Here is a 13,151-nt window from a genome sequence, read left to right as displayed (position 1 = left end):
TTGTTTTTCACTTGGTTGAACTATTCTAAGATTTCAGGGGAAAAAAAACATCAGAAAGCATCCTGATAGATCCAGAGTTATAAATAGCAACACGGCATGTACTGGGGAAAATGCTGCATTCCTCCAGGTTCCTGTAAGAAAAAGGATTAAGAGAATGTGAAACTCGTAAAATTTATGGTGGCCCTTGGCCGGATGTGATGTGTCAGTGGATGCAAGGCACATACCAAACGTGAAGTCAAGCAGTCACTGAAGATTTATATCTGCTGCATCTCTGTCCCAATAGCACCATATGTTTATATGGACTGGGCATTTATTATTGGAAATTGAAGGACTGCCTCATAACTTCTGACTGGAATCTCACAGATTTGTTTTCTGAAGGACACTGAGAGCAATCCATGCTCCCACTTATATCCTGGGTCTATTTTAGTTTAAAGTAAAATCTAAAATATGTGTTCCTTCTTCTCAGCAAGGAACAGGATTCCTGAAATTAGAGAATGGGAGCAGGCAGCAGCCAGCCACCTCATTTCCATTCTTCTTGTTGTGAAACCTTGTCTTCATATGTAGGACTTTATAAAAAATTTACATTTTCCTGGTACTGTACACATATCCCATAATTCGAGCTGGGTGTGAAAAAACTCCCCCAACTGAAAAGCTGCCAAAAAACCAGGAGCATCCCCGGTCTGCAACAGGAATAGTCCTGGAAATCTGTCAAAGCAGAAGTGAGAGATGGGGGCTGGGGTGTGTGTGCTTCCCCAGCAGCCAGGAGCCCAGGATGAAGCTTGGCCCCAGTGCCCTGGTTTGCCCCATCGGTGGCAGGGACAGAGTGAAGGGGCAGAGCTGCTGCTGACAGAGCTCACACAGGGGTGGTGCAATGGTGAGAGAGTGCTGCTGGTGAGAGGGACAAACATGGGTAGGGGAATGGGCAAGAGAAAGTCCTAATGTGCAGTGGGACATGATGGGCAGGGCAGATCAGTGAGAGCCATCCAGGAGGCACTGCCAGCTGAGAGCCCTCCCTTGAGCTGGCAGGCACCGAAAACACATGCTGCAGTTTGGGCTACTTGTCCTGTGCAGCTGGAGGGATGAGAGCCATAATATGCTAGAGGAAACCAAGTTCTTTTCCCAGGCACTCATTCCCAGGGGACAGTGGCATGTGGGGATGTCCCTGGGATGGACCCCTACCCCAGGGAAGGGACGGTCCTTTGCAGGAAATTATGTCTTAAACAAACACAGCCATGGGTAGTTGTGGTAACTAAAACAATATTCCATACTCCATGGAGATGGGATTGCTGTGGTTATCCAAAGTGTAACTCACCCTATTAAGCAGTTCCTGCTCACAGAGAGGGTTACTTTATACTTTATGTAATTTTGCTTACCTACATTCTAAGGTATTGCTTTTTTCCTAGTCTAACCCAGGCCTATGTGAATTTGTCACTTCTACCCCCAGAGCTGCTGTTAGGTTGCAGTTATCCTAATGATACACACACACATACTTTTAGGGTATATCCTCACTTGGGAATTTAAAGAACCAGGAACCTCAGGCAGGTTTTCTGCCCATTAATGGCATCTCCAGTCAGGCTGCCTACATTCAAACAGCAAATTGGGAAGAGCCTCTGGTCCCTGTTAAATCCTAAACTGTTCCCAGGGATTGCAAGGGCCATGCTGGTGGCCCAGCCCTCAGCTGTGCCAGTGCTGCCAATTTAGCAGCACCTGTGACCAAGTTTCAGGGCTCAAACCTGTAAACCTAGACCTTCAGGATGAGTTTGCTAGTATGGATATAACCTCTGCTTTCTTCAGAGGGAAGGAGAATAAACAGGAAAAACCTCTCACTTATTTACATAAACTATTATGCTGCTTACCCAAAATGCTGCCTACTAACACATTACCTTGCCTGGAATCTGTTTAGCTTTTGATTTCACAAGCGATAAGAGGCTCTGCACATCACCACTGCTGTGAAAGGACATGCAAAAGACAGCAGGAGCAATGGGCATCACCCCAGTAGCTCAGATCCAGGCTGTAGGTGCAGACTTGGTGCTTTCAAGGAGGGCAGCACTACCTGTAGCATGGTCTGGCCCAAAACCAATGTGTCCTCAGTTAAATGGTGTGCAAAATCTAGCTGAAATAGAGACAGGGATACCCAGCTTTCAATTAACTTGTGTACCTCACATGCTTAAAAGTTACCTGTCTGACCCCAGACACAATAGTGTCACTGAGGCTGAGGAGGGCTTGCCTTTTGTCAGGTCTGGACATCAGAAACGCATCTGAAATCACATATGAGATGTTTGGAAGAAGCAGGGGTGGAAGCAGGGCCCACCTCAACTTGTGCAAATAAATCCAATTTCTCTCTCACCTTCCTAAGTTTGATTTTGTTCTGCAAAGATCCCAAACACCTCCTGGTGCAAAATGAAAAGGAACAGAGAGTGATGTTTATTCTCAAGACTGGCAGTGTTTCAATGCTTGGACCAGTCTTCTAAGCTAAAAATTGCTGAACTGGCTGGATACCTCCTTCTGTTCCTGGATTAATGTGTTTAGCTTCTGCTGATTTATGGGAGCTGTCACTTCATGACCTCAACACGTGCTCTGAAGAAAGTGAGCGTGCACCAGAAACCAGGAGCTACCCACTGGAAAACAAAGCAAAGAGAGATGGATCTGGTCTGTAACTGAGCACAGTGCCTGGGGCTCAGGTGTCCTGTGCTGTCACCATCACAGAACATCTGTGGCTGCTCAGCTGGGAGGATGGAGAGAGAGAGAGATGACACTTGCCATTCCCCTCCTGAGGTGCTCAGTGCTTTCATCCCCCCATAACCCCACTGGCTGTACATCCTCAGCTGTTCCCAGCATCCCTGGGGGTTTCCTGGAGTGTCTGATTAAGGGGCCAGAAGAATGCCACTTGATTAGAGCATGATCTGATCACAGACACTCTGATGTATTTTCCATATTTGAGTGGAAAAAGCTGCAGCTCTGCCCCAGTGTAAAGGTAAAAGTTTGACCTGGTGTGTCTCCAGAAGGAAAGTCCTCACAGGCTTTCAGCTATGGAAAAAAGCAGAAAGACAGACCAGTGATAACAGAGGAACAGCTTTCCACACACACTGAGCTGGCAAGGACACAAAGGACACACACAGAGGATTCAATTTTTTTCCTAATTCCATCTGACATTTAGCAATCGTAACTTTTCATTTGAGTAACAAATGGATTTGTCCTTTCCAGCAAAACTGCTGTGGACATATTATTCCCTTTATGGTGTGTTTTGCTGAATTCCAGATGTTGCTGTTTATTCAAGTCAAAGTTCAGCCAAAGAAGAGTCAAAAACAAAAAAAAGAAGTTCTGCTCAAAACAAAAAATAAAATAAAAGATTTTGAAAGCAGTTAGTTTCTGCAGGTATTACTGTTATATGAAATTTTACACTGAAGTGAATTACAGCAATGCAGTGAATTGTTCCAGGGGAATGAAAATGACTGTCAGTGCTTACTTATCCCATTAACCTTTTATAATGTGAGCTTGTAAAATAATATGTGGTCTGGGAGATGAGGAAAAGAAGTACTCATTGAGCCAGCCTCCACAAGAGAAATTGTCATCTTTCCTGATGTAATGATGAAAGAAATAAAAATAACCCTTTGCTTATCCAGTCTACCTCTATATCAAGTGCCTCTCTCTACAGGCAGAGATGCAACAACCAGAGGAACCCATGATTAAAGATGGGGCTTGTTCAGGTTATGCCCAATTGTTTCTTTCTCAGGTGAGATCTGTGTGCTTGATGCTGCACAATGCAAAACCTGATTATCACTAGAACATTGATAGACACCACAAGTCCTTGCTCAGAGATGAGAATATGAAACATTCTTCAGATGCTTTCTCAATAATTGAAGTGCAATTGCTTGCATTTTAACTAGCAAGCAATTTAATCTTGGGAACCAGTCCCTCTGGAACCAGCCCAGGTGGCTGTAGAGAAGCTTTGGGGTAGCTCTGAATTGCAAACCTCTGACTATACTTCTGTCATGGTTCTGGAGTGAGAAGATGACATAAAGCTGAATTTTTTCTCTTTGCATAACTAAAGTAAGGCTGTGAACTTGCCTCCAATTTTGGTAGATTTCCTCCATATTGCAAAGAAAAATAAGCAGAGCAAAAGCAAGAGATTTGTTTTAATCATATGGAAGATGTTCAAAAGAGTGGCTTGCTACCTGCTGCTGCTAGCTGAAGGGTGCTGAGATATTTAGCAGCCTATTTGAACTAATTGCATTCCCTGGGACTTCATTTTTAGATCCTAATTCAGCCTTATATCCCTGTCAAGTGGGATGAAATCACCCCTGGCAGGTAACCCATTCCTGCCTGAGGAGGTTTTGATGTGTGCCTGCCCATCCATCAGTGAGCTGCTGCAATGAAGGACAGAGGTGGAGAGAGAGCATTCCCTGTAGCATGTGGACATGATGGAGAGGTTTTATGAAGCCACTGGGAGCTGAGAACCACCTCCTCAGGAGGCCAAGAGGCTGATACCCCCCCCCCCCCCGCCCCAGTCCAATGGAGGTCAAAATAAAGGTGTGTGGCATCAGGAGTGAAGAGACCTTATATTGAGCTGGAAATGAACAGCAGTGCAAAATCAGCACAAAACACAAACAATAGGTAGCTTCCCTGGCCAGTTTTAGTGTTTGGCAAGATCCTTCCAGCTTTCCCTTCAGCAGCCATTGGAGGTTCTTATGGAGCTGCTCTTGCCCTGTGCAGACACGAGGGATTAGTCACAGCTGCAGGAGACGTGTGGGGATGGCCTGTGCCCTCCAGCAGCTCACAGCTCTCCCTCCATCCTGCAGCAACCACAGAATCATGGAACCATTCAGCTTGGAAAAGACCTCTAAGACCACCAAGTCCAACCATTAACCAGCACTGACAAGTCCCCTACTAAACCATGTCCCTCAGTGCCACTTCTACACAGTTTTTAAATACCTCCAGGGATGGTGACTCCACCACTGCCCTGTTCCAGTGCTTTTTTCTTAATAACAAATCCAAGCCTCCCTTGGTACATCTTGAGTCCCCTGCAACCCATCTTCTGACAGACTTGAGGTGGCCTTGGTGCTGGCAGGGGACTGCCACACAGACAGAAATGCTGGTGCTGCCAAGTGAAGGGCTTCTTGTCCTCTGCTTCTGTGTCTTCCTTCCATGTGAGACGTGACAGGGGGACTGGAAGGACGTGTCAGTGCTGGGAGTGGTCGCCTTGAAGCAGCAGAGCTGGAGTGCAAACTGAAAACTAAAATGTGAAATGCTCATGCTCAGACAGATTTTTTTGAGTACCTTTGCCCCTGCTCATGAAGAGGTTTGATCTTACTTCCCTCAGGAGCACTTTCTTCCTATTCAGAAGGAGCAGAGACACTAATGGGTGGCTGCCCTTCTGAACCTTTGTGGCTTCCTGCCACAAAAACTACCAGAAGTCATTTGACAGCTCCCCAGGGCTTCTGTTTCCCTTATGTTTGGTTCCTCCTTAATTAAAAACTCACTAGGTATCAAAAAGATTTTTGTTTTCATTTAATTTGGCTGCCTTTGAGAAGGGGCAGGGAGAAACAACCTTTCCTCTACTTCCCAGCAGGAGTATTTGCCTATGGACAGAGCCTAATCTGTCTTTCAAGCAAACAGATCAATATTTGCTTTTCACCACATCGAAACTTGCTGTTAGCATTCCTGGTACAGAAATTAATACATGTTGATGTTGGTTAGGGGCCATTGATTTGTCTGGTGTATGTAGGTATAGTCTGCTTCAATTCAGCAAAGTCAGTATATTCCATCAGAGAAGTTGCCCTCATATATTCCACAGCTGTATCAAGCTTGGTTTCCTAAATGAAGTTGCAATCAAGACAGAAAATAAATGATGAATGGAAAATTAACAGCATGAGATCAAACAGGAATCAGCATGGGCACCTGGAGGTGTGGAAGAGAGCTTTATTTTAAGGAGGGGAGTGCTCTTGCAGGCTGGGTTGCTGCTATCCCCTGCCTGACTGCCTAAGCCTGCATATCTCAAATTTCCCAGGTCATAAGTTTATTCATATTTGCTTCCATTATAGCCTCTGCTAGGGCACTAATGCATCATTCCTTTTGTGTTTGCTATGAGGAAATACATAGCATTAGTCTGCCTGCAGTCTACGCAAAGTAAGTGGAAAGTGATAGTGCTATTGTTATACTTATTTATGAGCTGGGAAGGTTCAGGGAAGGAGATTAAGGGACATGCCTGTGGCAGTCTGTGGCAGATGGAACAGTTACAGACTGATCTCTCAAGATCCCTGTTAGTGTCCCTCTTGTATGGCCACCTTTCCCAGGACAACACCCTGGTCTCACTGGGACAAATGAAATTTGAGTTGTGCCAACCATCCTTGTAAAATGACCTTTCCAAAACACGGATGGATTTTACAAATAGATATACCTTTTTCTTTGTAAATTAGTAATAGGGACCCATTAGACCTACTACAGGTATCTTTGGCTTAGTACCAGTATCATCAATGGTACTTTGAAGGCAGATGCTACTGAATGTTGCCATGGGCAAGACTTTCTTCTCTGGTCTTGTAAACACTCCCATGTGAGGAGTGGTAGCTTGGTGAGACATGTGTTCAATCACCAAAGAAGGCACTCAGGACCTGGAACACGTGCACTGCACTGTGGTATGATCTAAGAAGCTACTTAAGGTCTCAGCTGGAAAACAAACACGGAAAAGATAACCATGGATTACAAGGCTGTTTGAGATCTATGTAGATACACTGTTTTGACAGCAGAAATTATAAACAGCTCATTTTTGATGACCTGTGCCCTACAATCTGTTTGAAATCAATTCCTGCTTTTTTATCTGAGAAACCGATGGTGGAAAACATTGCTTGCATGGAAAATATTGTCTCGGTCACCTCTTGCCCAATGGTTTGTTTCGAAATTCTGATTAACCGAGCTCATGCTCATTCTTCCTTGGCAGTACCTGAGAGTGAGTCCCCAAGGCGCTGTGGGTGACTGATGGGTCTGTGCTGATGAGTCAGAACCGACATGTCTGTGATGGACTGATAAAAGGAGGATGACACTTCAGACAAAACAAACCATGAGAGACCCATACATACAGCTTGTTCCACAATACTTTCACCAGTGGTGGAGGAGGAAAGTGGAAAAGGGAGATAGAGTAAGGAGAAAGGTAACAGGAGGAAAATCAGGGCATGCATCAGGAAGGACACATTAAAAAACATTTGCAAAGCAGAGAAAAGTGGCTCCCACATAGAAATCTGCTCTGCTTTGTCCTGCTTACTTAACAGAAGTGCTGCAAGCTTCCCACACCCCTCTTTTTGTTACTGGTGACAGCGTGAGAGAACCAGGCTGTTTAAACATGTTTCTTTTCCTCACTATTAGATTTATCCTGCTGCTTGCTCTTCCCTTCTTAGGAGAGTGACGAGGTGGAGGCAGAGGACTGGGGTTCAAAGCATCCTTCCTGGAGCTGAGGTAAGGCCTTCAAGACAGTAAACATGTAGGTTTGGGCAGGTTTGACCAAACAGTTGTTGCTGTGTTACTGTCAGGTGCTATGAGCAAAGCAGAAGTTATGGGTGGAAGGAAAGTCTCTCAGACTGCTAGAAGCAGTTTAGGCTGGTTTCACTGCGCTCTGAAGTGTGCAGGCAGAGGTCAATGGTACCTGTGTGGGAGCAAGAGCATTGCTGCACCTGTGAAAGGTAGGGGATTTTGCTCAATTAGTCTAAAGAGAATAGACCTCTTTTTACAAACCTGGCTGGAAAAGGAAAATAGCAGCTCATTTTACACACTCTGTGTTTCTCTGGAACTGAGGTCCATCAGGCCCCAAGAAACCCCTCCCCAGTGAGAGAGCTATTGCTAGACCTGTGTTGACCCAGTCATTGGTCTGCCCAGTTAGCTCTGAGAAACCTTCTCATGGAAGTATCACTGCATTTTCTGGTCTGGATCAGTGCCTGCTTTTTGCACACATGTTTGTCCTTTGATTTTTCCCCAGCAGTATTGCTGCAGAGCCAAAACTGGCCTTTCATTGTTGCAGTTACAGGAGTCATTAAACCTGCACAGGATGCAGAATGGAAGCCAGGCCAGTCTGTTTCTCTCCAGAGACTGGTTTTCATCTGCACATTATTATGTTAGAAATCTACATTTATGGAAGATATTCTTAGTACAAAAGCAATTGAGACCTCCTATCTGGCTATGTTCTGCCTACCCACTGCTGGCCAGACAAATTGCTCCCAGGACATGAAAGCCAACTGGGTGCCAATTCCAGTCTGCTTCTGTCCTTTCTAAAGCACTGTTGTTAATCATCTCTGACATAAGTCAGTTGTCACCAGCACCTCCCCAGGCTGATGCCATAACTGCTCCCTATGCAGGTTCACAAGCCCTGATCCTTCCTCCAGCCAGGTGTGCTCTCCCCTCCGTCATGCAGAGTGGGACATCATGAGGCCACCTCAGGTAGGGTAGACACAGAGAAACTGCCTGGTGGGAATAGTCCATATTTCATACCCTGTGCAGCAGTTGCTTGTGAGAGTGTTTGATGGTCTGAGGACAAAAACCATGTTGGCAACGGAGCTAATAATCTATGGATTTGGAAGCTTCCAGGCTTGTGCCCTGGTCCTATATATTCCCTAAATCAGACACAGCCCAAATGACCTAGTTTCAGTAAGCTATGTAGGGAAAGTATCAGTCTAATGCACCACAGAAGACAGACCCTCACTCTGAGAGTGTAGCAGATCCTTCCCAAGGCTTGACAAAAAGCCTGGGGGCACTTGGTGCTGCAGGGGACACATCAGCTCTGTGCCCACACCAGTAGTGTTTACACCCACTGAGCAGCATTTGTGCTGCTACCTCTGTGGTCTTTTGCTACGAGACACAACTCAAAATTAAGCAATCACATTTTTAACTCCGTATCTTCTACTCTCATCGGTTCTTACAGAGCAGGATCAGGGCAGGAAACATCTGCTCCAGTGACTGCAGCAGCCAGAGCGGTCAAGTGGGCTCTGGCAAAATGGGGAGTAAACAAAGCTCGTGCATAACAAAGTGGTGTCCGGCAGCAAAGTCTTCCTATCAGAAGGAAAACTGAATCTCACCCTTGTTTCCCTGAATCCTGTCTGTTTCCCTGTTAAGCCCCAACGATTTCAAGCATCCCAAGCATGCAAGGAAACACTGTTGATGTCAGGCAGTCGGAGGCCCTGCCGGGAAGAGGGGATGGAGCTCAGGAAGTCTGGGCCCCTGGCAGTAAAACAAATACTGTGTGGAGAGTATATCCTGGGTCATAAAAGGGTTTCCCCAGTGTTCAGTCTGTCTGAGACAATTTTCTATTTCAACTCCCCAGCTGTAGCCTGAGGAAGGGGCAGCGGAGCACAAAGTGAATCACCCATCCTGTCCAAGAGAATCCTGAGTGGGAGATTTCCTGCCTTTGGAAAGAAAACAAGATACACAGTAACTGCTGGTGCCAGAGGGGAATCCAATAGTGTCTAACTGGAACCTCATTGATGCCATCCATGAGCCCTGACATTTATTCACCTGTCATTGATGCCCCATGCTCAGGAAAACATGAGCTGGGGACTCTCTCACTGACGGGTCTCCTATGCTGGAGAAGGCCCACAAAACAGGGCAGGTTGTCCCAGCACAAAGCCCAGCTGCAGCTGGCTTGTGCCAGGGGACGAGGTGTTCACAGTCACCAACACCATGCTTTTCCTGGCCACTGGAAGCAAGGGGAGCATCCCTTCCCAGCTCCATTCCTCATGGAGGCACACTGTTGTCAAGGCAATCAAATCCACACTGGTTCATGAGCTGCATAGTGTGGTACTCTCTGCTCACCTCACTAAAGGACTCCTACAGAAAATTATTCATCAGAGAAAGGTTCAAGTTACAAAACACCGTTATTCACTGAATCAGCACTGAATCATGTCCATACTCAGCACGTAAAGCAGACTTTAGCCACAGGAATGCTTGAACTGCTGACTGTGATGAAGGAAGTTGTGAAGGTGATAAAATGTAGGGCAGCATTAGCTGAGCTATACCTACTGAAACCCAGTTATCTACATACTTCAGACTAAATTTTGTGTCATTTTGTTTATTTTAAGGGATTAAGGAAGGTGCTTTGAAAATGTTTTGGGTCTATTTTCCCCCTCATTGAACCATTGAGAGTTTCAATGGGAGCATCCCAGGGAATACAGAAAAGTTGTAGGTATGTGTTTGAAGAATCACTGCAGTCAGACATGCAAAATGCTGATCTGCTAAAAATTCAGTGAACTGATTCAATCATGCTCATATCATTTTAATAAGTTATCTTTTTACAGGAAGGTTTCATATTGGATCAGACAGTTTTTATTGTGTCACTCCAGCTTCACATCAAATGGAAAAGCTGCAGGTGATGCAGGACACCTGTCTGTCAGAGACAGCCCTACAAATACCATTTTTGAGAACTTGCTCTATTTAATAGTAATATTTGCAACCATTTTGGTTAGCACATTATGCTAACCAAAAAAAACCATTTCCATTTATTTGACTAGCTTTGCATTAGCTCTAAATTAAGCATTGTATTTAAATATATACTTTCATAATATGTCCTTATTTTATTAATTAGAATTAATTTTATTCATTAGAGAAGTAAATTTCTATTAGAAATATTTAGTAAACAAATAAGGGGAAGTATCTTTGTCTGCAAGTGTGCTAGAGGTGCAGTCCTCAGTCATAGTGTCTTTATGGAAGAAATTTTTGCATGTTTGACAGGGAAGGTGGGATTTGCCCAACCAAATCCAGGTGTTCACACTGTAAATTTCTGCCTGTGAGCTAAGAGTCTAGAGTGTTTTTATAGTCAATGGAAAAATACAGGCACTTTAGGATGCATTTCCCCTAATCCTAATGTCTGTAACAGCTCTGATATCACACCCTGAAAGTGCCTGCTTCTTTCTCCTGGCTGTGAAGGGGACCCCTAAAGTGACTGGCACAGATGCAGATGTTTAGGCCATGTCTGCACTAGAAAATTAAATGCCAGGGATCATTCCTTGGCACTAAAGATGAGGGACAAAGAATGGCACAAAATGCTTTTGCCCTCAGAAGTAGTGAAGTAGCCCTCAAGTGATTGCTACTTCCCTGCCCTGAGCCCACCAGGCCTTTGGGGGAGCACTGGAAGGCCCAGGTTGGGATAATGCTGAGGACAAGCAGCTGGGATGGTGCAGAAGCACTGTGGATGGCCACAGGAAGAAGCTGCAGTAGCTGGGCAGGGAAGAGAATTTTGTGTTGCAGACATGCTGAAGAATGGAAGTGAATCCTACCAAATATCTTGGGGATGTTCAGGTCCTCCTCTTCTGCCTTCACTGCCTGTAATTGTGAATGATTTGGTTGCTACTTGGAGGCTGTTGCTGTTTCTTTTGCAACAGAACTATGGTTTCTGGTTAATATTTGGCTGCTCTGACCTTTTCTCTTATCCTTCTGAAGAGAAAGGTATTTTTTGTCAGTGCCTCCAGCTCTTTTCCCAAACTATGCAGGAAGAGAATGGCTCATTTACCTCCATAGAGATTTCTCTAAATTGATTTCCCTCTAGTGGATTTGTGCTGCTGGAAGGATTAAGGTTTTCACTTTTTATTTGGTGATTATGAAAATCATTGGGGACAGAATTGCAAGATCAAGCAATGCTAAACCCAAAGGGCTTCCTGAGTAAACTTTTGCTGTTCCTTTGATATCAGCACATGACTCTCCTCATCCATACCAGAGTCGGTTGCCAACTGCACCCACAAAAAGCATGAGCATCCTTTTATAAATTCTCAGTCTGGTTGGAACACTAGTTGTTACTATAATGGAAAAAATCAAATCCTTTATTCCATCTAGATTTCATCGTGGAAGCACACTGGTTTAGGTTTACTTTTTTCCCTGTAAAAACTACTTGTTTGTAAGCAGTTTCATTATTTTCAAACAAAATTTCTCATTTTTCATCTTTCAATAGCCCTCTCTTGTGTCTGCAAGACAGAAATATCACTGTCACTATGATCTATTGCTGTGGGTATGAACTATGTATGCTAAATCTATCAGATTCTGACCACAGTTTTAGTGCTGCAAGTATAGCATGGCCATGATCAGAGTCTGTCTGCTGGGGAAATAACACCTGAGTTAATTTCATGCAGCTGGGACACCTGATTCTTCACTTTTTTTTTTTTTTTTTCTTTGTCTCAGCAGTTTCAGAGAGACTTCTCCATACAGCAGCATAAATGAGAAGCAAGTCTGACCCCAGACACTGAGGAAGACAGAAACAAAAAATAAAACTCAAACCCAAGGAATTGATGTTGCAGTTCAATTGCAACATAAAAAGTAGCAGAAATGGAATGTGAGAATCTGAGGGGAATCTAGAAATCCTGACATGTCATTACAACTGCTTCTTTTTAGTATGAAGTCTTGTTTTTGAAAATACATTACCGAGTAATTTTATCTATACGCCTTCTCTTCCATGTAAAAATACTGTTTATTCAATTAAGGAGACTTACTTTTGTTTTGAGTGCTTAGATTTTATTCTTGAAGCTTTAAAGCAGAATAAAAAATATTGATGGGAAGAGTGCTCAAATATATCACAGGCAAAAATCCTAAAGACAAGGCGTTCTTGAAAATTGGTCTCTAGACCAATTTTTGCACAAATGAGAAGTGCTGTGAAAAATGATAATCCATATTAATTAAATCTTTTGGTGTTAGAGAAAAAATTGAGGTACATCTGAAAGCTGAATGGATTTGTAATGTGACTCAGTGTTTTTGCCTCTAGGTCACCACTTCAGAGTTGGTGTAGGCTAGTAGCAACTGAAAGTCATTATTCTCTGACAGCTGTTTGGAGACCTCTGGGAAATGAGTTTGTGTTATCCTGCTAGCAGTAGTAGTGACTGATGCAGCATCAAGTAATCTATGCTTCCTGCAGGGGGTAATTGGTATTTTCCTCCATGATGGTAAACAGGCATAAGCCAAAATTATCATCCTTTCATTGTATCACCAGCACCAGCCAGATATTTTAATGTTCAGCCCCCAAAGTGCTAATGCTGTGCACTTCATCACCACAGGGGCTGGGCTCTGAAGACAGGAACTGTCAGCAGGATGGGCCCCAGGACTGGCACTGGGCTCCCTGCTGGTAATGCACCCACAAGGGAGGGAAGGGAAGGGAAGGGAAGGGAAGGGAAGGGAAGGGAAGGGAAGGGAAGGGA

The 13,151-nt window shown here is 44.3% G+C and overlaps 1 protein-coding gene across 1 annotated transcript in view; it reads right to left on the bottom strand.

The window, feature by feature from the left end:
* The window catches only part of HS1BP3 (HCLS1 binding protein 3), a 140,604-nt gene that overhangs the window by 10,636 nt on the left and 116,817 nt on the right, over positions 1 to 13,151 (bottom strand). The window lies entirely within an intron of this gene.

This window comes from Lonchura striata, chromosome 3 (assembly GCF_050655825.1).
Source record: "Lonchura striata isolate lonStrDom1 chromosome 3, ASM5065582v1, whole genome shotgun sequence".
NCBI classification, from domain to species: domain Eukaryota; kingdom Metazoa; phylum Chordata; class Aves; order Passeriformes; family Estrildidae; genus Lonchura; species Lonchura striata.
The sequence above is the reverse complement of the archived record's forward strand: the minus strand, read 5'-3'. Positions and strand labels throughout refer to the sequence as shown.